Genomic DNA, 24,161 nt, shown 5'->3' with positions numbered 1-24,161 from the left:
CAGATAGTCATTCCCAACATGTCTACATTTATGAAGTTATATTGTTATGATGCTTGTATGTATACAAAACTATTAGCCTTATTCTTGATGAAAAGCTATTAGATGCACTTAAGAGCAGAGGCTGTCATGCATTGAGTGATCTGTTTGGTAGAAGGATGGCTGAATGCATTGAGTAGTCTACGTTCAAGTTAATCACCAGAGTAACTGGTATTGAATGAAGGTACGTAGGGATGCTGATGGTGAAGTAGTAATCATCACGGTGGACCTTGCGTTGAGGAATTTCAATATCCAGCGATAGGAATATGTAGAGGCTAATGTGACTATTGTGCTGTTTAAGGCATAGTAAGCGTTAAGGCTTTTATGAAAATAAGAAAGGTTTAATTTTATGAAAATAAGAAAGGTTTAATTTTATTGTATGTAATTGTATTTCCTATACGTATTTCTAAATTATTGTCACTCAGTAAGCTATTGACTTACGTTTTAAGTTTCTCTTTTCCAGGTTAAGCGAAGATCTGCTATTAAGCGAGGCGAGAGGAGGCTACTGCTAAGTACTTGCTATACTGTGTAGTAGTATTAGCTTGAATTTTTGTAATCTTTTAAATTGTAAGTTGTATGCTTATGTTGTAGCAAGTTGTTAATAAAAGGATTACTAGTTTCCATAATGTCTGGTGTCCTACTACATAGTAGAAACTTGCACTAGCATGATCACACCTAAGGTTTAAGTTAAGTTTAAAGAAGTACCTAGGCGTTTTGGCATTCCAACTTGGAACATCAATTCATCTAAGTCATGTCCACACTCGGTACATAGATGATGCATTCTAGGTGGTGGTGTGACAGAATCATCTGCATTTTGTTTAATATGAAATATCCACTCGTTACCCACAACATTGAGGTTAGGAGATGACGGAATAAGAACCTAGGTGTTACTACAAACAAGTGTTGTACATTCTTGATCCATGGCGAGATTCCACTATGGTGTAGAGAGAGCCTAGTTGGTTCTGTCATCGTCCAGTCATGAGAAACATTGGTGACCTATGCCTTTAGTTTAAAGATCCCCGCCTTTCCCCTGGTGATCATTAGATGAGTTCGTTGTAGGTTAGGCAGGTATGGAGTTGGATTTGGGGAAGATGGAGAATCAGTGATGGGATCAAGATTAGGGGACGTTTGATAATAAGCGTGATGTGTCGTTTGGATCAGAAGACTGAGAAGAGTTAGGGTTGAATGCTGGTGGCGAGGTGGCGGTAGTAGGGTTGGGAGATATAGGGCTAATTGGGCTTGGTATTGAAGAATTATTGAGGCTGAACAAAGAAGAACTTGAGTGTTGATATGGGACTAGGTTAGTCAGAAAGTAAGTTGTGGAGTTAAGTGGACTTGGTGGAGAGAACAGAGATAGGTCTGTAAGGGCACTGCGGGTACAAAAGACTTTGAAGGATTTTGATGTTGAACAACGACAGGCGGTAAGATAGTGGGCTTGAGCTAAAATTTATTTTTAATGTAAAAATTAGATTCATCAAACTTTACATTTCTTGATATATATACCCTTTCTATTATATTCATATATATGTAGCCTTTGTGTGGTAGACTGTGGAAAAGGTACACACATTTTTCTGAATGAAAGTCAAACTTATGAGGTTGATAAGCACGTAGACATGGGTAGCAGACACACCCAAAGGTTCTAAGACCTTTGAAATGAAGTTGCTTGTCCATTGGAGATTTATCATGTAAAACCGTTGTTAGTAGCCCATTGATAATTTGTATTCCTGAATTAAATTTTTTCCACCAATATTTAATAGGAAGGGATGTTGAGCAATCACGATTAACCCCATCTCCATAAATTGGTGGTGTTTTCGCTTAGCTGGTCTATTTTGGATCGATTTATAAGGACAGGACAGACAAGTGATTATCCCCAAGTTATGACAATGTTGATGAATGCATCTGTATTTCGCCATCTTTATCTGACTGAACTGTTTAATGGTTTTGTTAAATTGATGCTTTATCCTTTTTATAACATCACTTTTAAGCCAAAGGGGATAAATCCATATGTATTTAGTAAAGTCATCAACAAATACTAAGTAGTATCGATATCCAGCTATAGATAAGATTTGTGCAGATCCGCATACATCTGAATGAACCAAATCAAAGGCATTTTTTGCTTGAGAGTCAGATAGAAAGGAAGGAAGAGAGTGAGACTTGCCCAGTTGACATGATGGAAAAAGTTTAAGTAGGTTCCACTTTGAACTGTACATTACATCCTTTAGTTACTGTGTCAAATAACCTCGACGAAGGATGTCCCAAATGTTTATGCCATATAGTTTTAGACTCTATGCTATTAATAGAAATAGTGGGTATCATCAAATGCAATGAAGCCTTTGTTATTTTTTTTCACGAACTTTTTGAATTTGGGAATTAAACTTTACTTGAACTAGATCCTTCACAGCAGCAGTATCCTCCAAATGGTAAAGTCCATCTCTAAATGTGCCTTTCAAAATTGTACATCCCATATCCTTGACCTTTACAAGACAATAATTATCATGAACTTCAATGAACACATTATTGGTTTTGAGTTAGTTTAGAGAAACTTACTAGATTCTTGGCAATATCTGACATATACAGAACATTATTTAAATTTAATTACTCATTTTCACCATTAAGAACAGTTTTACCAATTGAAGAAATATGTGATTACCATTCCCTACCATGACGAGTTCCTTACCTCCATATTCAATAGGATTGATGAGGTTATTGAATTCGTGGTTCTGCCGCCTGCTAAAGCATTCACCTACTCTGCTAGAAGTTTGATTAGATTTTGTATGGCTCATTCCATGCATGCATGATAATTTGTAATTAAGCTAAGAGATGACTTAGTTGCCATTGTTTGTGATAGACTAGTATGAGAGCTTGAGATTGTTGAGTTTTGTTTTAGTTTGTTTTAGTTGGAACTCTAAACTTCATTTTGTCTATATAAGACTGTTGAACAGGTGTCCATTGGTTAGGTAAGCCCGACGATGTTTTGCAAAGATTTTAATTCATTGTTTTCAAGTTAGACTTTTCTTTCCGCACTATATGTCTATGTTCAATTGAAAAGAGATAGATAAGACACACATGTTAAGCAGGGTTAATAGACATTGTTAGAAGAAGAAAGATGTTGGCCGACTTCACACCACATCTCGGACCTAGTGAGGAGGTTTCTCCGGGATGGGGTGTAACACTAGCCTTTTGAGAAATTTGAGCTTCAAGTCTTATTTCATATGATAATAACTCATATTGTATTTGCAGCCATGCGAGCTCTTGTTTTCATTGAAGAGTGACTACAACAACATTATAATCTTCATCAAGTCTCAATAGAACTTGTGACATGAGAGCTCTCGTCGGGACTAGGCTCCTAGCTTGTCCTAAGTTATCAGAATTAAATTTCATTAGTCTCAAGTATTCAAACATACTATTATTACTTTTTTGAGTTTGCTTAAATGTTTGATGAGGATAATTTTGCTTCAACTCGAGATTGTACTTCATATCTCTTTAATCGCATCCCAGAGGTCCTTAACGTGGTTGTATCCCATGACTTGTGTTGCTATCTCTGGGGTCGTAGATTTGTAGAGCCATCGATATCTCAAGAACAATTGATATACTACTACAAGCCAGGCTTCATACTCTGGATCGATAATTTCCTGAGATTCGATTTGGTTAGTGCTACATCTTGTTGCTTGACACCTAGATGGCTTAGGCACATTTTTATTATTTATTGTTTCTATGGTGAGGTTCTGATGAACAAACATTAGTGGGCATGGTATTTCCTTTGAATGTATCCTTCAATTTTGTAGCGTTGAAGGATTGAAAGAGCAACGAATTTCCAAAGTAGAAAATTGCCTCGATCAAGCTTGACCTTGGTAACTTGATTAAATAGCCGATTAAGAGGTGGGTTATTAAACATTGGTGCCGATCATGAGATAATGAAGACAAGTTGCCAAATTAGAGGTCAATAACCGAGAGAAGTGTGGGAATATTTTCTATATTTCTCAGTAACAAAGTAATGATCCTTTGGATCAATTTATACAAAGTGAGAGCCAACATTTTGCGCAAAGAATGAGGAAGATGCCTTAAATGAATAATACACTATCAAAATATGAATGGTACATCAAAAATATCCCACAACTAATTCCTAACAGATTTAATCTTCTAGAAGGCTATTTGACATGGCTCTTCTGCATAGTTGACTGTATAGGTTGATATTTGTGGACTTGGGTGACTGTACATTTGACTTCTAAAGTGGCTGAATCTCATCCTTAACATCTTCTCTCTTCATCTTCTTCTTCCTCTTCTCTGGCAACACATCTATTTAACTCAATGGTGTTTGGTCCCCTCACTTCCGTAGTGCCCACTCCATATTTACTGACTCAGATTACAGTAGCTGATGTTTCAAACTATTATATAAAAGATATACTTAACCACAATAGCATTAATTATTTCAAATTCTTCTTCCTATGTTATTTACTGTTTTCTACTCGTGTTTGCCTTTTCCTATTTGTTACGTTGTTTATTATTTCCCACTTAAACTACAATAGTTTGAATACAAAACTGTGTTACATTTATCAATTTTCTTAGAGTAAAAATTCAAAATTTGCCGAACTTAGTAAGCTTAAAAGGAATAAATGTCCAGTCAATCAAATGTACATAGGGAAAACTCCCCCCATTTATTTTCACTCTAACTAATTAAGTTACTTTAATTCAGACTAAGAAAGACACAAAGATTTCACAGTAAAATATTAAAAAAAATAAGATTTAATTAACAAATAAACAAGAAAATTTAAAATATAATTGTTAATTCAAATTAATTAGAAAACATATTTTGAGTGGTAAAACTGGTGAAAATATTTACAAACATGGAAAAAATCTTAAAATTTATTAATGATAGATATTGATAGATACCGATAGTTTTGCATCGGTAGAAGTCTATTAGTGTGTATGATCAATGAATTATGAAATTTTGATATCACTAGAAGAATTTTGGCCTTTAATGTCGGTTTAAAACCGACATTAAAGGCCTTTAATGTCACTTGGCAACCGACATCTTTGTGAGCGTTATTAAAGGCCTTTAATGTCGGTTGGGCTTTAATGTCGGTTTAAAAACGACATTAAAGGCCTCTTTAATGTCGGGTTAAAAACGACATTAAAGGCCTTTAATGTCAGTTTTCAACCGACATCTTTGATGGTGTTATTGATGCCCTTTAATGTCGGTTGGGCTTTAATGTCGGTTTAAAAACGACATTAAAGGCCTCTTTAATGTCGGTTTGTCAGTTTTCAACCGACATCTTTGATAGTGTTATTGAAGCCCTTTAATGTCGGTTGAACTTTGATGTCTGTTTAAAACCGACATTAAAGCCTAGTTTTTGGATTCATTTTTACAAATTTATTTTTATTTAATTGTCACATTATTATCCTATAGACCGACATTGGATCAATGTAGATAAATATGTTTTTCACACGCCAACAAATCAATGAAATTCATATTATGTTAGAAACTATAATATTTGTCTTTTATACACAAAATAAAATCTTAATATTATGTATATACATTCTACAATAGTACATGAAAAAATATTCTAATACAAGAATTAAATAATTAAAAATCCTAAATGCCTTCTCAGTCTTCAATTTTCAACGATCGCTTGGCAATCTCTGCACAATCGCTTAGCTTTCAACCCGATATGACTTCAATTATCTATAAACAATATCCAAATAAACCATTTATATAGAATAACAAAGCTGTTTGAAGTACTAAAATTGCAGAGAAGGATGAAAAGTTTTTAAGATTTTATATCCACACCCCAATCCACATAACTCTCTTTAGTCTACCTCAGCCATCAGGCTTTCCTAAATCTCTTCAATCTATTATTAGAAATATTCCATAGATGCAATCATATACAATCCTTTTCCCAAATAAAAAAAAACATTTTATGTGGCAACCTATGAACTCTTGTAATTGATTAGCTCATAATATTGCCCGCCAAATGAATAATCAACATTTTTTTACATAACATTATTATGAAAACCAATATCAATCTATAAAGAAATAAGCAACATCAACACAATAAGTTGAAAAGTAAAGCAATCAATGAGACTGTAAGCATGAAACAACTTGAAATGGCTTTTAAGGACCCAAGCATTATAGATATATTATTTGCTTCTAGAGAATATTTGCCAAATTTTCACTCAAGAGTTAATAAAATAGTATGTGAAGCAAAGGAAACTAACAAACTTCTAAGCTCAAAGTTCATTACTGATAAAGAACGTCATAAATCATTTTTCTGTTTAATGAGAATTAGAGAAAAGAACACAAACAATACTGACCTTTGCAAATGTGCATTTTCCAGAACCATTCTTTCCCATGATGGCGTGAACCTACTAGGGTCAGAAAAATAATTCCAAATGAACAAAAAATCAATGAAAAATTCAAAATGTGAGAATCCGCTCCTAAAACAATAGTAAAGATTAATTTTGAGCTAACCTCTCCTTCGTAAACAACAAGATTAACACCCTTGAGAATCTCTTTCCCCATCTTTCCCAATGCCAAACAAAACATTTATGCACCTTAAACATAGACTTCTATAACTCCAACATAAAAACTCAAATCCAATTAACTTCCCAATTTCATAACTCAAATCAACAATCTAAACAAACCCTTTAGGAAGCACTAAACCATTTCACATCCAAAAGTCCTCCTATTTCTTCCAACGAAGACAACACATATAGAGAAAAAGCTTACCCATAGACATCCGCAAACCTAAAAAACACATGATCAAATAATAATGAAGTTCAGTACTCAACTAAAGATATAGAGAAAAGACTAACCCATAATTCTTCAAAATTATCAATCAAGACATGTAGATAAAGCATGACATTACAGTAAAACTCAACAAAGAATTAACGTACTATACAATGGCTCACCAAATAAAACTTCTAATAGGCTTATGAAACCTACCAAGGTTTAAAAACTCCTCAATCCAAATAAGTACTTGACCAAGCAAGGTGAGCAACATAGATGTCTCGATTTTACACTAATTAGGAGAGAAATGAAAGAGATTTGAAATGAAGCTGTATAGCATCTCCAGTTTTTAGGGGAAAAAATGTAAACACAACCAACAAAAAAAGGTCAACCTAAACAAGATGAATTTGAATAATAGAAAACATCAATATCAAAGCACCCTAAGTTGAACTTATTAATGATTATCAACATGACCTCATAAATAATATAAACTATGTTCATTGTGCATCACAAATAAAATTCCTCATATCTTTATTCTAACATAAACGGTTAAAAGGCAAAGCTGAGCAAAGAAACTTTGAAAATTGAAATCATGGAACCTTCTCCTTCCTCTAGACCAGTTTCAGCCGACTTCAGTTTGAGACATCGTGTGTTTTATTTCATGATTTGTTAGATCATTTATTCTTCAATAATTCTTAACAACATTTTTAACACGCTTGGAAATTATAGAAAATTTATAGTGCTAATTTAAATTGAGATGCTAATTTTAATTCAATGTATTAAAATAATCGTAGTATTCTTTATTCATTTTTAAAAGCAAGAATATAAAGAAATGAATCTGAGTGTCACAAATTAATGCAACTCAAATATTTCATTATTGGACTAGGTTGAATTCATTATTTAAAGAACTCAAACAATTAAATTTAGTCTAAAAAGCAATTTCAAGAACATTTACTTAAGGGTAATTGTTAACACATATTCACTAAAATGTATGCCCAATAACATATTTAAATAATTATAAATATAACAAAATTTATTAATAATAAATTTTACAAAGTTTTATTATAATAAATTTAATTATTGAATTGAGAAGAGAATAAAAAACTTATTAGTAAAAAGTTTTACAAAATTTATCAATATCTCACAAACCGACAAATAAAAAACTTAAGAAGTCTCCAAATAATAAGTAAAAGTAAGAAAAATTTAAAGAATTGAGAAGAGAAAGTCAGTAGTAGTACTAAACGTTAGCCTTGGAATTTGGTATATTATGGCTGGCTGGCTGTGGCTTGTGTTGATTGCACTATACATAGATAGCTACCAATATAATATATACAGAGAAATGGTTATTTGTGTATTTGCGTGCAAATAAAGCTGCTATGTTGTTGAAAATTGACCATTCATATAAATGCCCTTATAATAAGAAAAAGAAAAAGAAAGCCCTATTAACTTTCTCTTTAAAAAATTTCTCAAACCTACCCTTCAACATTAAGCCGGCTCACTCCCTTAACCCTAAAACTCTAACCCTAAACCCTAAATACACACCTTTTTTCTTTTAATGGGATTGTGAAGCATTTTACCATTACTAAAGACAGGAGGGAAAAAGAAAGAAACAACAACACTAAGGATAATGGAAATTGTTAAATCTTCTCCTTTACCGGCCAATTATAGCAACATCAAAAGTTGACCCATGTTCAATTCCTCACTAGAAATACAGTGTAGCCATACCGAGTCAATCAATCTCAACAAATAATAATAAAGGATTTGAAAACCAAACAAAATCAGACAGTGAGTACAAGAATCCAACACGCGAAAATTAAAACGCGAAACACCGAAAGAAAACGCGAAACGCGAGTAGTTGACAAATTTGCAGCTGCAGAAATGAATCCAATCCAAACATCAATGAATCAATATCTCCAGTATTGTAGATTATGTTTACAATTCGAAAAAGAAAACGCGAAACACCGAAATCATGGTAAAGGATAACGAAGAAGTGAAAGAAAAATCCACAACTAACTGACCAACAAATAGGAGTGATTGTGAAGATATGAAGAGATAAGAGAGAAAGAGGATGAACCTGGTGAGGGTCTGAAGAGACAACAAAGGAGCGTTCCTCCATTTCCATTTCCATTTCGGCCATTTCCATTCCGCAAGAGTACTTGGTTCCAAGATCGATTTCGATCGCCGGACCTTCTCCTTTACTGGCCATAGTAAATCTTCAAATCGTCGATGGAAAAAATAATCTACGAGGATAGGAAATGAAAGCAAGAAAATTTGATTGGTGGCTGCAGAATTTAGGGTTAGAAGATTTCAAAGTTAAAGAAGAGAGGAGGAGGAAGAAGAGAGGAGGAGAATTTATATAGAAATTTTAAGGAAAAAGAAAAGGTAAAGTAAGAGAGAGAAAAACTTGATTTTTTACCAAATTAAAAAAATTAAAAAAAAATTACAAAGGGGCTGATGTTTAATGTCGGTTTTAAACCAAAATACTTCTTGCAACTTTCTTTAGAACTCTTATTTACTAACAATGACCTTTTACTTAGGTGCGGGTCTTACATAAATTTTCAAGCTTTTGAACTTGGTGTGAGCTGTGAAGTCATAACTTGCTTTCACCTTAAATTTGTAAACTTTTGGGTTGAATCTGTCTTTCATCCACACTTCGTGCAAGTTTACTTTCTGTCAGGTCTAATTTTTTCTCTTACTTGGTTATCTTAGTAAGTGGCATAACAAGTTTTATTTTTTTTTTAATTTCGACATCCACAACCTTTAGGCCCTTTGTACATTCCACAAATGATGACTTACTCTTCTTTTGCCTTGACTAAGGGACATAGCACAAGACTGGTGGATTTGAAGCTTTTTTCTTTTTTTTTTTTTATCTTTTAAGATCGTACTCTTTGTGGTACCAGCGGAAGCCTCATCCTTTCTAAAGTACCTGCTTCTTCATATAATTCTTTTCTTGTGCTTGCTAGTGACTTCAGCTTTAACTTATCCTCTTTTTTAATCATAGTTTCTAAGATATTATCACTCTTTAGATAAAACTTTTCATATGCAAAGTGAGACTCGACTTCTAAGAAGGGGTTAAAGTAAGTAAAGTAAGCTTCAACCTTCTCTAAGTTGTCTTGATAAAATTTAAAGCACTAATGTCAAATTTACTACTCCGATCCCATGAGTCCAAGAACGACCTATTGCTCTTTGGCTGTCCTAGTTGAAACCTTGAATTACTAACTTTCTATTTGAAAGTTTGTCCATCAAGATGCCTAACTTCTTTATATAGTCAACTATGTTGACAGCTAATCCATTATCAATGAGAATCTGAATAACCCTTTGTTCTCGAACGTTTTCTGAAACATACAAGGTCTATTATGATGTTTGGTTCCCAACAATAAATCCTCATTTAAGAAGCCTATGGACATACAATAGGAAGCACTCTCGTGTGTTGTAGAGGCTGAAGCACTTGAATTTGATACTCCTTAATCTAACAATGCATCAATAAAGATGTTTTTAATTTCTTGAGGAAGTGATAACAGATCATCCACATTGAACATTGACTTTTTTGACACATTGATAGCATGACAAACAATGACTGCTAAGACTTCATCCAGATAAGCACAATGAAAATTTATTAGAAGAAAATCTACCAAAGTTTTCGAGCTTTGCGGTCAAGGAAGATCCGCGTCTTCCTCCTACACAAAACTTAGGTTTCTAAGTTTTCTTCTTTTTCTTTTTTTGGATCATGCTTTTCCTTCTATAATTTTGATATGAATGGGACTATTATTGGACCGAAGTTAGCTATCTTTTCTTTTGCTGGGTCACAATTATCCACCTTTCGTCATCTTCTTTAATTGATCTTTCTTTTCCTTGAGAATCTTCAAACACAATTTTCTGCTGAAGTTGAACAAGCATAGGCTCATAGGTCCTAAATTGGACCAAAATTTCTCTTTGATAAAAAAATTGATGTCGATGGAGGAGCATCTGACATCATTGTTACTAGAACATGGTTTATTCGAGCTACTTCCTCCAACTCTAGCTCAATCTTTTTCTCACAAGCCAACCATAGAATTAGCTCTTTCAACACAAAACATTTCGATAATGATGACATGATGATGCTTGCAATAGTTGGGATCATCTACCTATCCTTCTTGCTCCTACGATTTGCATTCTGACATTTTGATAAACTGTTTCTCTTGTACTTGTTCTAGCATGTTTACAATATATGAATAAAAAATGGGTAAACTTTTTTCTGCCTTTCTTTCAATGTTTGACGATGTCTTTCCCCTCCATCATCTTTCTTTTCAGCTCTCACTTCCTCTCTTTTAGAGAAATTTAGTGAGGTTGCGTTAACGACCATATATTCTTTCATCGCTCTTCACTGTCTACTCAACTTCACTGTCTTCTCAGCACCATTTGTCTCTTATTATCCTTTTATACTTCTGAAACTAAGAAATCCTTATTTCTCTCCATATCATGAGCACAAGTCGCCAACCTTTTGGACGTGTGAGGATTCCCCGCAGAATATACAGAAGTTCCTAATGCATACCTTGGATGAACATCTCTACAACAGACCGTTCAGTGAGTTAATCTTTATAGTCAAGACTCAGAGCTCTTCATCAGTCGATGCAGTTAATAACTAGCTTTTCCTTTCGCTGTTTTGTGTTAGTAAGCTTCATCATGCTTACTATGTGCCCAGTTCTGTATAAGTAATTGAGAAACTCTTTTTCCAGCTATTCTCAACTGTTAAGTACCTCTGGCTCCAGGCCAATGTACCAGTTGAAAGCATATCCTTTCAAGCTTCAAACGAATTGCCTAACTAATTGGTCTTCTCATGATTCTAAAATCTTGCATGTTTCAACAAAGTGCATGATGTGTTGCTTCGAGTTGTACCTTCCATCAAAATGTTGGAACTTTGGAGGTTGATACACAAACAACATTCTCATTTGTCGATCCTTTTGGTGTATGGCTTAAAGTATATGAACGGAGTCTAAGACAGGTCTCCATACTGAGCTCTAATGGAGTTTGCAATAATATCCTGAAGCTGCTGAACTGATAGGAAAGCAAGAGAAATTGATTGTTGTGTGGTTGGTTTTCTTGCACCACATTCTTCCCTTTGTCATTGGTTTTAGGAGTTTGACTCGAGTCAATAGTTTCATTAGTCTACATTTGATGTCTCAAAGTTGCAATTTTGTGATCTTATTCCTTGACAACATTCATCATGAAATTAATTTTCCTCTCCATTTTTGCCATGGTAGCCTCGGCTGTTACATCAGCCATTATGACAAACATCACATCAAGATTTGTTTCCCTCTTTGACCTACTAGCAGTAGAATCAGAGTTATCATATAAAGGACTTTCCTTGATGACAATTCCAGGTTTAGGATAATCCATCAATTACATGAGGATGCTCTACACATTGATAGAACCTTGATCCTATTGCGGATGATCTCTTTTGAATGATTGCAAGTGACAGGTCCCATGTAAGCATTACTTACAACAGAAGATTTAGATGCAACTTTCTTTGGTGCCATTGGTTTTCTTGTAAATTTGGACGAAGAGGGAGATAAGAGGTAGAGAGGTCTCACTGAACGTGCCAATTAATTCGCACAAAGTTTTTAGAGAAACATGTTTCATGGAGTTAAATTTGTGTTGATGTAGATTATGATTAGATGTGGTTCGATTTCTAGTACTTAATCCTTTGATTCTCTCTCGATTGAATGCTTATGTTTGATGTAGTTCAACTTTAGAAACTAAGAGTCTTTTGATTGTTAGGAGAATTCTCTCTAGTTTTTTAGAGTAAAATTTTCTAAACGCTCACAAATGAAGAAAACTCCTCTATTTATAAAGTTCTTTGGTAGACTTTATGAGCTTGGGCTTGGTTGGTCCATGGATGGGATTCCTTAGGTCCAACCATATGGATTTGGCCCTTATTTAGCATTTCGGTTAAACTAAGCATATTTTTTGGTTCAATTGAGTCGTTGACGAAAGAAATAATATTTAATTGGACCAAAATAATTAACTCAGTCAAATGGTCATGATGAAAAAACGTGACGTCATCAGGATTTGCTTTTATGTTAATTTTTAATTAGTTTAGAATTCAATTATTTAAATTTTTATTATTTATTTGGTAAATAACGTGACAATTTGTGATTAGTCCAAAAATTTTCATTCAACAATTGTTTAATGATTTTTTTCTCAAAATTTTGAATTGGGTTTATCGTTTATAACTTAATATATTAAAATTTTATAGAGTTTTATCTTTAACTTTCCAAATGAAATACAAAAAAATTTATTTTCATGCATTCTTGATAATATTCCCAAACAGAACCAAACACAAACATCCTTAATTTCCAGAAATCTTATTCCCAGACTTATTATTTTCTATCTCAATTCCCTCAATCCAAACGGTCTTTAATGCAATAGGTTATGAGAGGGAGACACATTTGAATTAATTCAAATGTAACATTAATTAAAATATATGATATTTAATTAATTAAGATTAATTATTTTGGTTATTTAATCATTTAATTAAATTAAACTGTAATGCCCCAAAATTTGGAATTTAATTTTATTATCTTAAGTGTAGTTATTGAAACTTTGGACGTATTTGAGGAAACTTGATTAATGAAATTTTGGTGGTGTAATTAATTAAGTTTGAGGATAAAATAATTTCTTTAATTGGATAATTAAATTTGGTAAGGTTATTTGTTGAAGATAAGATAATTGAGTTGAGGGGAGAGAAAAATTGAATTATTTTGGTTTAAGATAATGTGATATTTTATTTATAAAAGGGAGTGATGTGATTGGTTGATTTTGAAATTTAAGGAGATTGGGGAGTTTTAAATGAAGAGAGAAGATTTGATTGTTTTGAAATAAAATAAGGAAAAGAAAAGGGGAATTTGATATTGGTTTTAATGGTGTTTAAGTAGGCCTTGGGACCCGTGCACAAAGTAAACCAAAATCCTTCCTCCTTTTAAAACCCTAAACGCCGCCGCCTAATCGCCGCCATCAACGTCGACCGCAGCCCGTCGCACCGTCGAGCTCCAACCGTCACACGCGGATCTCAGCCGCGTCTCCAGTCGTTCACGTGGAACCCAGTCGGTCCGTCGTTCGCCCAAGCGTTTCCTTCCCCGCGTCAGCCGTCACGTGTGAGTCAAAGTCTGCGAAGCCCGCATCGCCCAGCCGCTCGCCGCTACCTCCGTCGCACAGTCGAGCAGAGCCGCCTACCCTAGTCGAGTAATCCCGAGCGAAAGGTACGTCGACCCGTGACCACAGTCGATCTACGTACCCGACTCGAACAGCCACGCCTTGCCTTCGACCCGGAACCCGACCCGCACGCCCGTATTTTCTTCTTTGCGTGAAGCCGACCCGACCAGCGCCCTTCTCCGTGAGCCGATCGCGAGCCGCGCCAACGCTTACTCAATAGCCGAGCCGCATGCACGCCGCGCCTTCCGAGTCGCCCTGCACGCGCGAGTCGCCTGTCCGAGCCATTTTTCTGCTTTCTAGCTGAGCCGCCTAGCCGCTTCGCATGTCCTTGAGCCGCCAGCCTGCTTTGGTTCTTTTCACCTAGTTTGGTAAGTTGATTTGTTTTTGGAATACCCAACTAAACATTTAAAATTTGTTGGATCTCAAATAATTTAATTTTCGGGTTAAAAATTAAATTATTTGTCTTAAGGAACAGCGATGACCAATTGATCTTGGAGCGTGGGACTTCTCCAGTTAAGGGCTCCAGCGTCGCAACCTCGACCTAAGGTAAGTTACTTCAATGGAATGTCTGGAGTCTTTGGTCGATTGTTGATTAAGTTATGGAAAATTTGTGTTTTAACCAGTAGGACGTCGCTGTTGGGAAAGCGTGACCTTGCGGTTAGGACTCGTTGAGCAAATCTCCAGGTAAGAGATTCTACTACTAGCCCTACGAGTAGAATTAAGAGATTGCATACATTCTTAGTTATGCACATTGATGACTAGACTGCATAACGACATGTCAATTAATGTGATGATATGATACGATATGATGATGTGGTTTGATGTGATAATATGTTTTGACATGATGATGTGATATGATGACAGGATGTGACATGATGACGTGATGATGCTATGTTATGTGTATGCTATGGTTAGGTTGCATGTTAGCTTATTCTATTAGAGTCGTACCTGCATGGGTGTCCTTCGGGATCACCACCTATTTAGGACTGCGTAGTCCGACAGGACCGCCAGTCTGGCATTGATATAGACATGATTCAAGTGATTCGACAGGATCCTCGCAGCCCGATTGTCTTAGTGTTTCCTCCGGGTACGCTACAGACCAGTTTGTCCTAGGTGTTCCTTTGGGTCACCAAAGACCAGATTTTGTTCCTACGGGATCACATGTTGCACGTGTTCGGGAATGTGCTAGTTCTTGGGTACCATTTTCAGGATTCTAATAGGAAGTTAACAGGCACTTAGCGGGACTAGTAGTGGGTCCCTTACTGAGTATTTTATACTCACTCTTTCCATTTCATATTTCAGGCAGGGGCAGAGGTAAGGGCAAGGGCAAGCTGGCGAGCGACCAGAAGTGGTCGTGGCGAGCCATAAGGATCTCTTGCTTCCGCTTTATATTCGAGTTCAAACCTTAAATGTTTGCATTTTAGTTATTCCTTATTGGTCATTTTATTTCTTTAAAATTAGATAGGGCCCGAGTTAGGATTTTATTTTTATACATGTCGCAAATTACTTTGATTTGGCTTTTAAATAATTTAAATTTTGAGGTTTCGTTTCATTTTATACAAACTTTATAAACTTTATTTGTTTTATTTAAAATTAGTAATGGCTTCGACTTAGTATAAGGAGTTGGGTCGTTACATAAATCCTACCTGGAGTAGTCGGAGGGGAGTAATATTCTCTACTTGTCTTGTGGAAACATTCTGCATATGGACGTGAGTAGGTTTAAAAAAAAACTCTCCATCTCTAATCTTTCTCACATAATGTATAGAGAAAATATTTCTATGTATTTTTACTTATTCATCCTTTAGCCTTCAAAAAGAGACTTCCACAAATCTAAATCATTTTTAGAGAATACCTGAGAACATATACTTGACTTTGGTGTCCTATTTGAGATTCAAGAAAATGGGAGAATACGAGTTTATCAATAGAGAAATTGGAGAAGATTGAAGAAGTGGTCTTTAAAGGTATTCACTTTCTCCTTTCAATTTAGTCTCTCTTTAAAGCATGCTTAGTTAATATACATTTATAATTCTCCATGTTTCTATAGATTCAAAAATTATTTTGAAGACATTGGCGATCAATCACTTCCATAAACCAATTTTTTATTCTTCTTAAAGTAGCCTTTAGAGGTAAATTGAGACTTCCTACTATCATCATGTATAACCTTTCTTTTCTCAATTAAATTGGTTATCAAATTTTTAATTAAAGTGATATTTTTAGTTTTTATATTTATATTATAATAATAATATTTTTTTTATTTACTTGTTAATACAGGCAAAGAAACAATCATTAAGATATATGACGACAAGTTCGAATGAGTTACTTGAACCTGTTTCAAACTTTGAAAACTTTGTTGATGTTTAAGTAATTTTGATTATTTATTATTTTCATTTTGTTAATGATGTTGAACAAATTTTGTATCAAGTTGTTGATACATTTTGATATTGTTAAATGTTATAATATTTGTGATTGTTGGTATTTTGCAAAAGTTGTTCTATAGTTGTATGTATGTGTATTTTTCATATTTTGGCATTTCTGTAATTTAACATTTGTTTGGTTAGATGAGGTTGCATATATGGGAGGATCGTAATGACCCATATTTTTTTTATTTTTTTAAATTGACGGTTAAAAAACATCAACAAAAGAGTTTAGTTGACAGTGCCAAACTGTTAATTAATATAAGGATAATACTTGATGGGAAAAACATGTCAATGAAAATGATTATCTTGATGGACTTTTCCATATTCTTGATGGGAAAAAGAAGACAAAGTCTTCTTTCTTGATGGTCAAAACCATCAAGAAAAAGTTTTTGATGATTTGGTTTGGCCATCAAGAAACCTGGTTTTCTTGATGAGCTTTTCATTATACTTGATGGGCAAAAAAACATCACATTCCCCTTTCTTCATGGTCCATACCATCAAGAAATGGTTTTTTATAATGACATGTTATTCCATCAAGAAAACTAATTTTCTTGATGGACGGGCTTTCTTGATGGACGGGCTTTCTTGATGTTTGCCTATTTAATGGGCAATGACTATCAAGGTAGACAGTTTTTTATGTGCTTTGCACATTAAAAAAGGTCAAATTTTACAGTAGTGCTTGTAAATAATTGATAATTGTACGTAAAGATGTGAGTTGTTGTTAAACTGGTAGTGTAAACCCTAAACCTAACATTTCTTAAGAATTTCTAAGTTTATAAGAAAGCCAAAGTTTAGCTTTGAGTTGTTGCTTGTTACTTAGGTTGCCTTGTTAAAGGAAAGGTTGAAGAAAGTCTAAGTGATGAAGACTTGAGAGGTTGGCTGCCAAGTGAAGGAAAGAAAGGAAGACAAATTGGATTTTTGACTAAGTACTGAAAGACTAGGTGTTTTGGACATGCTAGGCTATCAAGAGATGTTAAAAACCTCAAAAAGCATGTCTAGGTGCCAAGGCAAGGCGTTGTTTTCGTTGTGTGTTAGAACCTCTCAAGGCATGTCCTAGGCGGCCGAGGCACGTCTAGATGAAAAGGCTAGGTGTTAAGAGCAAAGCATGCCATGCATTAAGATAAGCCAAAAAGAACTAGGCGATGAGAATCTCCAAAGTGCCAAGCTAGGCGTTAAGGCATGCCAAGGGAAGTGTGCGCTTGGTGATCCATGCAACCAAAAGCATGTGATAAGGGTTTTGCGACCAAGGGTTGCGAGGTTAGCTAGAGAGCACGTTCTTGCTAGGAACCTCTGGGAGAGAAGCTAAGTTGCTAGGCATTTTGGAAGACCCTTAAGTGTTTGAAGGAAATGGTTGAGTGGAGGAAAAATGTCCACAACATGAAAAGTTTGAGTTTACAGCAAGCAGGAGGTGGTGAGGTAGCCATACAGAGAGCTTTATATTAAGGTCAATTCAAATGAATAATGTTCTCAATTGTCTCATGTGTTTTGTCTCAAACTGATTGCAAAAGTTCACTAAAAGAGTCTATTAGGTGAGGTGAGGCTTCCAATCAAAAGAGTCGTGAGGAAATTGTTGATCAAGTTTAAAGAAAAAGGAAAGTTTAGAAATAGAAAGACTTTGATCAATGTGGCTTCTTTGAAGGCTGCAGAATGTTTCACTTTGATTTTGAAGCTAAATTTTTAACGTAAGCTAGTTAAGACAATTCTAAGAAAGTTGAAGAAGAAACTTTTCATTTTGATAACTAGATTAAAAGTTATGGATGCCTGAAGTTGAAAGAGGTTTTCTAGAAATTTGTAGTTTTCTTCAAAAGGTTGAAGGTGGCTGAAGCATAAGGTCACAAGGCTAAGGCATGCACACGTTCTGAAGGTAAGAGGGTATTTGGGCATAAAAATCATGCACGCGACATGGCCAACTCACAACAAGGCGACATGGGGTATGCATCAAGGACATGTGCACGAGGGGTGCTTAGATGTGTATGTGAAGAAAGGCGTCGAGCTATGTCATGCGACAAAGCCGCATAACATGCTGAGCCCGAGGCAAGCACGTGCCTATGTATTCTGAGGACCTATGTGCGTGTGCTTGCTATTTGTCACCCATGCCCAGCAACCAACCCTGTCATGACACTAGTTTTGGGCAGTTTTTGTGTTTTGATATTTTTTTAGTTAAGCTTTGATGTTTTTTTTCTCATGTAGAGGTTTAAAATGAGTTTAAATTCTCTAATTTCAGGGCAAGAGGAGACTGGGCAAATTTATAGGCCAAGGAATTAGCTACCATCTATGGGTGACAAAAATGAGTTAATAGTGATTTCAAAACATGATTTACTAAGTTTATGTTTAAACATACTTTGAGTTAACATATTTAAGAACTATACTTGATTTAAAAGAGTTTGAAATGCATAAGTGTGACTGATGAGTTTATCAAGAATATTTTTTTGAACACTGATTTATGAGCGAGCATAAGAATGCTGAGTTTCTAAAAGTATTAAGTTAATTATTGTTTAAAGCAAAGTTTGTTTTAAAGATTTGAGACTTCTTGAATGCAAAAGATTTATATAACGTGTTGTTTAGTTTGAGACAATGTTTTAAGCATGAGTTTTTTTTAACATGTTGTAGCCTATACCTAAAACTTATCTAGATAATTGTGGCAACACTACGGAGATGATGAGGATGTTCAATAGATGCCTAGAGTTTTCATCATTGTGACTAAGTAGAGATGTAGGCCTCTACGAATGCCTTAATTTTCCATATTGGTAGAAAGTTAATGATGACAAATTTGTGGTGAGTTCCAGTAGAAAGTTAATGATGACAAAGGAAAAACATTTCCGCATTGGGGTGTTACCTATTGCGTCACTTTCCATAAATGTTGAGATTAATGTGATTGTTTGCATCCGAAGAAGGCGCTTCGGATAAGAGATAGCATAAAGATAAGTGAGTCAAAACAAAGGATGTGTTAAGACATCCAGCTAATGTAAAAGGTTGGAAGCATTTTGATCCTTAAATTCCTCGTTTCGCTTCAGGTTTAAGAAATGTTTGTTTGGGCTTGGCTTTAGATGGGTTTATTCCATTTGAGAATATAAGTTCCTCCTATAGTATGTGGCCTGTGGTGACAATCCCTTATAATTATTTACCAGCTTGGAAATGCATGATAAAGTCTAACTTCTTCATGTCTTTGTCCATACCCAATCCAAGATCTCCTGGAAAGGGACTTGATGTTTACCTACAACCGTTGATTGAGAAATTGAAAAAGTTATTGGTGTGCATATTTATGATTCTCTAATCGATCGGTTCTTTTGATTATATGCAAACTTGTTATGGACCATTAATGACTTCCCTGCATATGGTGACTTATTCGAGTGGAGTACAAAAGGCTATGAGGCATGTCACATATACAAGGAAGATAAATTGACATTTAGGATAAGAGAGAAAATATCTTTCATGGGACATCGTCGTTATCTTCCAGAAAACCACATTTGGCATAGAAGTAAGCAACATGAAGAAAAAGTAGAGCATAGTCTTCAGTTGCAATGAACTGAGATGATATCTTACCAACAAATAGATTCATTGAACTTTCCAGTTTTGAGCAAACATCTATTGAACCAAGATACAAAAAGAAAGCGAGCTCTCAATTATTCTAAAAGAAGTATCTTTTTCGAACTTCCTTACTGGTCAAGACTACATTGCATCATAAATTAGATATAATGTATATTGAAAAAAATATTTGTGACAACTTGGTTGGTACATTGTTGAATATTGAAGTAAAACAAAAGATACTATAAATGCTCGATTATACCTATAAGATTTTAAAATAAGAAAGGATTTACACTTAAGAGAAGTCGGTAACATATTTGTAAGCAACATGCAACATATATGTTAACTAATAGTGGCGCGCGTTTTGTTAGTTTCTGAAATTAGTTCTGTTTCCAAATGGATTAGTTTCTAATATTTCACATTGATACATTTGTAGAAAGAGTCAAAATTGAGAGGTTGGGTTGTTATGGAGAGAGTTTGAAATGAGGGTTAAACGTCACTTCAAAGAACTAAAAATCAAAGTTTCTCGGGGTTAAACGGCATACCGAAGTAAACTTTTGTATAAGGAGTCAAGGTTTAGTGATTCTATTGTTGTTACATTTGTAGAAAGAGTCAAAGTTGAGAGGTTGGGTTGTTATGGGGTAGGTTGATCAGAGAGTGAGTTTGTTGGGTCGTTATTATTTGAATTTATGTCTTAAAACTCGTAGTTTGTAGTTTAAATTATATTATATTCAATAAAATGGTTATTGAAAATTAATTAGTGATAAAATTGAATATTATAATCTTGAATCCAATAAACTAAGATTCCTAGGCTATCTATTGCAGACTTGAACTTTATATACGACATAAATGTGGATAAAGTTCGAGTATATAACCCAAATGGTGTATACTGTATGAACAAAGTTGGATGCCTTATTTTCTGGACACTATGGATACGGCCTGTTTTGTAGTTAGTACAATGATGTGATCCTGAATCTTTCATGTAGAGACATGAAAGTAGAGACATTATATGTAAAGAGTTTACATAAGACTGGAACCATGAAATAGTCACTTTTAAGTTATAATACCGTTGACTGTATAAAACTGACTATTTCAATTATTGATCACCTAGGTAATTTAATCTTAATCTTGAGCTAACTATACACTTTTATTCAAACAAAATTATCATTTGATCTGCATAGGTAAGGGCAGCTCAATAGCGCTGGCCGAATAATCCTCTCAATTTAGGGGTAAGACTAGGTGGATGGCTAGGGATATAAGATGCAAAACGGAATTCACTTATATCTGCTTTAGGTTTAGTAGATACGTTGTTTCCTTAAGGACTGAATCCAAGTCTTGAACAAGAGGTTCCACCCTCTCATTGGCCCGAGAGGGATTCAGTTTGTAGGTTAAACCTTAAACCAATTCTTCAATAGTGAATCAGTGAAACTTTAAAAGCAAGATATAGTCTTAGAGGTAATACAGTATTTTGACCTAGCCGAGGCTACAAACAACTTGTGAATGATTAACTTACTTATTATAGTTATATCAGATAGATGGACACAAAGATATCTATAGTGAGGGGAGCGCAACAATGAGACTTTAGTGAAATGACTCGTTAGTTAACAAATGTTGATTAGCTCGATCTAAAAAAGCTTAGCTAGTTTATCTTGGATCTTTGAAGCCCATGATCTATAGGTCCGTTAGATTTCCCTACTAGCTCATAGGGAATTAACTTAGAATAATATTTTGGAATAATTCGAATTGTTCGACTTAGGTAAAGAGAGAGAAACCGATGAATATATGTGATATACATGTCGATTGTCAGTTTGAGATAGAGCTTTATATTTAAATGTGATTTAAATATTAAAAATATGAATGCAGATTCATATTCAAAAGCTCAAAATTGATGAAAATGGTCAAAATTGTAACAAGTAAAAATGTTGACTTTTGACTTCGAAAACTCAAACTTTGACCGGCTTTATATTCAAATATGATTTGAATTTGAAACAGTGAATGCTGATTCATGCTTGGGTGGTCGAAATTAGTCAAGACGGATAAAATGGTATAAAGTCCAAATGTTAACTTTTGACTTGACTTGAATGATCAAATGTCCATATTGCCCTTTGACTAAAGTTAGTGGGAAAATTCAATATTTGGTTGGATAATTCCACTAACACTTGGTGGGATAAGTGGCTACATTAGATGCGAACACCTAGTCCATTAAGTTCCACTTATGGTTAGTAGAATGTTAGGGCTTGAGATTTGGTGTAGTAATGACATGCATTTTTGCATTTTTGCATGTAAAGGTTAATGGAAGACTTTTGGGTAAATCTTATAATTCTGACTTACAATATTATATCAAATTCCATTTTCTCTCTCAAAACGCAACTCTAAACTCCACCTCCTATTTCCATTTTTTCTCTATCAATTTCCTTCACTTATCGAGTCCTACCACTTGGTTTTAAGTTTGGAGAATAGCGGGTCAACACTAGTGGTGGTCTCGAGTTTGAATTCATGAGGAGATTAGGAAGATCAGAAAGCTAAGTTATGTTTTCTTTTAACCCTAATTTCACATAATTATGGTACATGAATGCATGTTAATTACTAAATTGTTTAGTTGCAATTAGAGTAAAATAGATTCATATTTCTGCTACGTGTGTCTCGTGTTCCATCAGTTATGGAATGGTAGGTTGATTTGGTTTTTGCCATTCATTTTTGGTTTATTTGAAGTTTAAACAATGTATTTTACTTCATGTTATTGCAGATGTGGACTTGCTCGAAGATGACGTTTGGTGATGCGAGTTGATGTTTTTTTTATATATATTTATTATTTCAAACAAACATTGTAAACAATTATTTTTATATTACATATGTTATAATTTTGTAAATCAAGCTTTTGTATTTCAATGCAGTTATTAATTCATAACGTTTTTTAAGAGTATTTGATTTCCAACATCTCTACAACAATTATTTTTATATTACAACAACTTTGTATTAGATCTATGCATCATATAAATAGATCTTATCTCATAAATTCATTATAGTGCAAAATATTGTAAAAAGAAAGGACTACTCATCTTTATTGCTTCAAGAAAATTAATTTCTTCTTTCTGTGGATGTAGGCTATAGTTTGGCCGAACCACATACATATTTGTCTTCCTCTTCTTTTCTTTACATTTTTTCCTTTGCTGTGTACATTCTTCGTCTTTTTCTTGCTGAAAATCACCAAGAGAGTTGGGGTTCTACTCTACCAAACGAATGTAAAGAGAAAAACAACTTTACCTTTCTTTTCTCTATGAAGTATTTACTGTAAACAAAAAAGAAAGAAAGAAGAAAAGAAAGGTTGTACGTGTGTGAAGCAACAAAAGGCAGAGACGTGGTTTTTCTTCTCCAAGTTCTTCACCGAGCACGTCTAATTTTAATTTTATCTTTCTTCTTTCTCAACAACGTTTTCAATGAGCGCACTTTATTTTTGAATTTTGTCTTCTTTCTCAGGCCAACACATACATCGAGCAAGTCATTCTCGGAACATTTTAGGCCTGTACATAAGAAACCTAATAGTTTTGTTTGACAATTTTATCGAATTTTAGATCACGTCGAAACCAAAAAAGGTACCACAAGTTACAACAAAAAAAAATGAAAACAAAAATTGGTAAAAAAAATAAAAAGTAACAATTTCATATGCATGTCATCATTGGGAGTTGAAGCCCCACAACGTCCGACACCGTGGTGATTCGTCGAGAGTAATATAGTCCCAACGCACTCCATTTAGGCATTGGGAGTTTCCCGATGTCGTACTAACAACGTGTTGGGAGTTACTAATTCTCAACGTCATGTGTTCTCGACATCGAGAATTCCTCTTCCGACGTGATTTTCCCATTTTTGATGTTGGGAAAACTATTCCAGATGCGTTTTGGAATATATCCCAATGACTATGTGTCGAGAGATCCTCCATTTCTTTTAATGTATCTTGTTTGATAATTATTTAAATTTTTATTTCTTGCTTTTTAAATTAAGTCTATTTTATTTCATTTTCTTATAATGGCTTTCATTTTTCTTCAATATAATAGTTGAATTATTAGTCAAATTCAACAAACAAAAAAAAGTTTTAAAATGGGATGGTTTCTAATATAGCAATTAGACTTAAACTATTAACAAATATAGCACACAATACAAAAGAATTTGTAAATATTACAAAATTTAAGTTCAACTCTTAGAGCTTATTAGTGATGGAGCATATAAGAGTCTATTAGTGATCGACCATATTGCTGCTACGAGTCTAT

At 34.4% G+C, this 24,161-nt stretch overlaps 1 long non-coding RNA gene across 1 annotated transcript; it reads right to left on the bottom strand.

Moving 5' to 3' along the window:
• Positions 1-5,492: 5,492 nt before the first annotated feature.
• On the bottom strand, positions 5,493-9,085 carry LOC127150644 (uncharacterized). The gene is made up of 3 exons (XR_007823236.1): positions 8,838-9,085; positions 6,349-6,399; positions 5,493-5,719 (listed from the first exon to the last, which is right to left on the bottom strand). It is a non-coding gene; the product is annotated as an uncharacterized LOC127150644 (long non-coding RNA).
• Positions 9,086-24,161: the final 15,076 nt, after the last annotated feature.

Source organism: Cucumis melo, chromosome 8 (genome assembly GCF_025177605.1).
Source record: "Cucumis melo cultivar AY chromosome 8, USDA_Cmelo_AY_1.0, whole genome shotgun sequence".
NCBI lineage: Eukaryota > Viridiplantae > Streptophyta > Magnoliopsida > Cucurbitales > Cucurbitaceae > Cucumis > Cucumis melo.
The sequence above is the reverse complement of the archived record's forward strand: the minus strand, read 5'-3'. Positions and strand labels throughout refer to the sequence as shown.